Genomic DNA, 5569 nt, shown 5'->3' on the forward strand with positions numbered 1-5569 from the left:
TAATTTTTTTTTTTTTTTTATCCACGAACGACTTTTAACAATGAAAATACTTTCCATGGCACTCAGCGGGTGCAATCAAACGGAACACTGACCAATGCATTTCCATAAAATAATAATAATAAAAATAACAATAATAATAATAATTTGAAGAAAGAAGAAAAAAAAACATAATAATAATGGTTTAAGAGATCACATATCTCCGTTATTGACATCATGATTGCCATTATCGAGAGTTGCAAGAGATATCACATTCTCAGTAATTAAATATATCCCTTCACCAAATTTTCCTTTCTGATATATATATATATATATATATATATATGAGCATAAGGCACAAAATCCAAAAGATATGTCATTGTTTTTCTTTAACAATAGCTCCCATACTATAACTGGTCTGGGCACCTGAAAATAAAAATAAAATGATGTTTATTATAGCAAGGTCAGGAATAAACAAGGCCAGGAATAACAATAACATTGTGTAACTCGGCTTTTATCCTTGGGCAGTAACTGCTATTTCTTATTTGCTTACTCCTAGAAAGTATGAAAAATGGTTAATATTTCCTTCAAACTTTGCTTTTATTACATTTATTCAAACCTCAAAGAATCCCTTTCAACATATGGTTGGGATGCTCCTCCCACTACTCCTGCTCATGATCAGAGATGCACATATTGTCGGTCACTAAGGGACATGCGCAAGTGTTTAAGGTCAAGCAACTGACAAAAATGTGGTAATGAACAGAGTATAAATATAATGAAAAATAGGTCAGTTTCACAACATTGATGTCCAGGTAAAAAAAAAAAAAAAAAAAATTCAAAATTTGAAGGGAATAGCAGTCATTTCATTTGGTTTCTAAATAGAAGCATATAGGAAATAACGTCTACTAACCAAAAACAAAAAAAACAAAAAAAACAAAAATCTAAATTTTATTACACAGTGTAATATTACTAGATGGCAGACAAACATTTTAGCTACATATCAGGAAACTCCAAAGTATAAGAACAACAAAAAATTGTTCTGATGGGTACTGCCTATATCCTATGGAAAATAGAGTCAACCTGAAATTACTTTTTAAATTGTTTTAAAACTCTTTCAATAGAATCTTGGTTCTCAGAATCTGATCTCCTTTCCCTACGATGTATCATTACTGATCATAAGTAACACACAACTTGCTGTTATTTGAGGTCTCTGACTGAGACATGAGGCAACTTGTGTGGATAATAATAATAATGATGATGATGATAAAAATAATATGTCATGGTATAAAAGATGGGCTACAGCAAATATTCTGCTCAATACCACAGATTTGCTTGTCAGTTGTTTGACCGTAACCAATTGAGCATGTCTCTTAATGGCTGATGATATGTGCATCTCTGATCATGAGTAGAAGTAGTGGGGGAGCATCATAGCCATGTGTTGAGAGAAATTCTTTGGGTTTTGGATAATTCACAATCATACTGTACCATATTTATAGGATGAAAATTAAACAAAAAAAATGTAAAGCACATGATTTCATTTAACAGATACAGGTACAAATTAATACAGTTAGCTGAGTGTGTTTAATCTTTATCAATCCACTTATAGTAAAGAACAAAACTGTTTTAAACACTCCATATGCAAATGAATCGACTTTAAAATCAGGGTTTGTTTACTCAATACAGAATATTGTATATTGCATGGTATTGCACAATGTTACCAGGTTTCTGGAAATTTTGGATTTCCGACGAATTTCCGGAAAATCTGGATTTCTGGAAACCGGATAAAAGGTTAGGCACTGTATAATGAATGATTTCTAATTTATGTACGAAGTAAGACATCAGCGGGGAAGGAAAACCGATTGTATTGACCCTGGTACTTGACTGACAATTACTTTATTGACCCTGAAAAGATGAAAGGCAAAGTCGACCTCAGTGGAATTTGAACTCAAAGCATAGAGGGGACAGCAAATAATAGCACGTCATGATCAGTGGGATTATTTGATAAATGTCACTATGTCACTTTTAGAATAAATTAGTAAGATATAATTTATTTCCTTTTTCTTTGGTATAACCTTTTACATACATACATACCGTGTGTGTGTGTGTGTGTGTGTGTGTGATATGATATAGAGTTGTTGTTGTTTAGCAACGAAGTCAGCCCCGATCAAGCAGACCTATTTATTATCAGAGGCATGCATGTAACCATTCTGTTTTTTGTTGGCAGACAGTGTTGTTATCAACAACTGAATAATCAAATGTGTACTTCCTCTTTTGAAGGTGTGATTCTTTTCTTTTCTTTTTTTGTAGTGGAGGGGGGAGGGATCAGTCCCTGTATGGATAGCGTGTTGGGTTCACGATCATAAGTTTCTGGCTCCCATTCCTGAACACTTGCCTTAGTGATGCTCAACATACAGCAGAGTGCTCTGGGAAGATTTTCGCAAGAAGACTTCAACCCTTTTCTTCTTCAAATGAGTGTCAACTGTCGAGGAACCCACTTTGCACATAATTTCCTATATACAAAGTCTTCGAACATCTGTAATGCACTGTGACCACAATTCAGTCATGCAGCAAGCTTAGGGATTGTGATTCATGCGTTTGCACAAAGTAATTCGCCCACTCGCTGGTGATTCCAGTCAGTGGTTGCAAATAATGGTTTCCCACTGCATAGCTTGGCCTAATGCTGGCCGGCTTCTCTTTTAAATCTCCTCATCCATCTGTACACACTGCTCGTCAATGGTGTTATTTCCGCAAACAATGTGTAATTTTCTGTGGCTGTCGGACAGCTTACTCCTCCTTTAGTCAAGAACTCAATGACAGCATGTTGCTTCTACATAAAACCTATTCTTTGTTTTCAAGGAAGAACAAGAAGAGTCACTCTACCGATATGTGCAATTTGAACGACCTATATCTACTATAATAATATTGTGCTTTTCTCTGTCACAACATATGAATGAGAAAGGAAGGGGTGATGGCAAATTGGTAGTGGGAATGTTTCAACTCTGTGTGAGTATATGTATTTCAACTCTGTATGAGTATATATGTGTATGTGTGTGCATGTACCATGTGAATGTTTGAATGTGTGTGCATGTACCATGTGAATGTTTGTATGTGTGAAACAGCGTTCTTTCAGTAACAAATGATGATCGATGTCACATCTCAAAAGACAACCACTAGATAATATTGACAAGAGTACTAATTTGATTTACTATCCATAATTAGCTGTCATTTTTGACGGCACGGGGTCAGCTAGTCTGTTAATGAAAATAAAAAAAAACATTAAACCCACTTATGCATTACTATCGAGAACAATGCTCGTACATACAGGCAAAAATTATCCAACTAGAGTTAACTATTTATATTATTCTTTCAAATGTAATGCTTATTTATTTACATTTTTTTTCAAAAAATTAAACATGCATTATCTTGAAGCCTCAAAATTTCAATGATGCGATTATTTATTTTTAAAATTACATCTCAGGGTTGGTGTGAGATGCCAAATCTGGTCTGCTTGAGCATAAAACAGGTAGAATATTTTGGCCTGATATGGCCGGATTAAAAGCTAAAGGATTTAAGAAACAGCCTTTGCGTGACTCGCTCGGGTTGCTAGAAATAGCAACGAAATCTCTTTAACCAAATCACACCCCTATCATGTGATACAAGGGGAGATGACATACATTAGATGCATATCATTAATAGTAATCAGTTATCGGAGCAGACATTAGGAACTTGGAGCGTAGTTAGCAACACCTATGCAACATATACACACAACCAGCTCAAAAGAGGTCGGCTTCAGAGACGAACCAGCGAGATGTATGAGAAGGAGGAGGGGGGAAGAAGAAGATGATGATGATGATGATGATGAAATAAGAAGAAAGTATAGTGAAGGACCGGTGGTGGATTTATTATTAATTGGCATGTTGTGGTGGAAGTAGCAGTGCAGCCTTCCTCAGCTCACGTCATGAAAAGTTAGAAGTTAGTAAAATAAAATAAAATAAAATAAAATAAATACGCCACCCAGTCGGACTATACACGGACTGCACCCGAAGCTACTGAACAACAATTGCAGCACACACACACACACACACACACACACACATGCACTCACGCCCGTGCTATCACACCGATATCTTTCCCTTCCCTATCAACCCCGAACACGCATACAATCACTACACACACACACATACACACACAGTGGCCTACTGGCATTGCCAGCCAGTGAGATCGCTGCACTATTTAAAGCAGCATTACTATACCAAAAACCAATAGCAGACAGCTGCGTGTGCAATTACAGCAGTAACAACAACAACAACAACAACCAGTAGCAGCAGTGGTAACTAACATCAGCTTTTTTTAATGATGCTGGTGGCATTCGTGGTGTTGGTGGAGATGGTGGTGGTGTTGGTGGAGATGGTGGTGGTGTTGGTGGAGATGGTGGTAGTGGTGGTGGTGGTATTGGCTACAAAATGACGTTAGATCAGAGGAGAAACTTTACCCGTTTGTAGACTGTTTACATTCAGGCTGTCCCAGCTTAAATTATGCATCTATATTATTCAATAATGAATTTATGTATATATATATATATATATATATATATATATATATATCATCATCATCATCATCATTGTTTAACGTCTGCTTTCCATGCTAGCATGGGTTGGATGACTTGACTGAGGAATGGTGGACCAGGTGGCTACACCAGGCTCCAATCTGATTTGGCAGAGTTTCTACAGCTGGATGCCTTTCCTAACGCCAACCACTCCGAGAGTGTAGTGGGTGCTTTTACGTGCCACCTGCACAGAAGCCAGTCAGGCAGTACTGGCAACGGCCATACTCAAAATGGTGTATTTTATGTGCCACCTGCACAGGAGCCAGTCCAGCGGCACTGGCAACGATCTTGCTCAAATGACTTTTCACGTGCCACCGGCACAAGTGCCAGGAACGCGAAGCTGCGGCACAAGTGCCAGGAAAGCGACGCTGGTAACGATCACCACCAACAGTAAACAACATGAAACATGAAAATAAATGAGTTTAATACGCAAACAACGAGAGAAACAAATGGAAAACAGGACAAGTAACATAAAGAACAACCCTTCATCAGTTGTCAGCTGTCTATCTACTCCTCATTTTGAGCATTGAACAACAATATGAGTCTTTGAAGACAGTTGCTCCCATAAGTACCAAAATAAAATTTGGGATTTATGGAGGGTGAAATTTGGGAACAAAAACAGGACAGTGGACACATACAAGGAAACCGAACGAAAACAAACATGGAAGGTCGTTAGACCAGAACAAGGGTGAAATAGCGAACGCTGGAGAAATATTTTCTTTGAAAAGAGAAATGATAGAAGAGAGAGAGAGAATACATCTGGTCCTTAGGACAGTCCTGAAGGAAAAGAAAGATGGATGATAGTCATGTGTGAGCAATGAGAGAGAGAAAGGGCAAAAGAGTGAGAGAGAGAGAGATATAAAACAGTGAAGGGGTGAAAACAGTATAGAGTCGCATCAAAACGATTAAGATAAACTTACTTGAAACTGGATGCATGGCGTTCAATCAAATAATAATATAAATAATATATATATATATATATATATA

General features: G+C 37.1%; 1 protein-coding gene across 4 annotated transcripts in view; it reads right to left on the reverse strand.

The window, feature by feature from the left end:
• Positions 1–295: 295 nt before the first annotated feature.
• Positions 296–5569, reverse strand: part of LOC106869733 (zinc transporter ZIP11) — a 172182-nt gene continuing 166908 nt past the window's right edge. For all 4 annotated transcript variants that reach the window (XM_052976865.1, XM_052976863.1, XM_052976864.1 and 1 more), the window contains one exon: positions 296–402. The gene's annotated coding sequence lies outside the window, so the exon portion shown is untranslated. The remainder of the gene's footprint in view (positions 403–5569) is intronic.

This window comes from Octopus bimaculoides, chromosome 2, assembly GCF_001194135.2.
Source record: "Octopus bimaculoides isolate UCB-OBI-ISO-001 chromosome 2, ASM119413v2, whole genome shotgun sequence".
Classification (NCBI taxonomy): domain Eukaryota; kingdom Metazoa; phylum Mollusca; class Cephalopoda; order Octopoda; family Octopodidae; genus Octopus; species Octopus bimaculoides.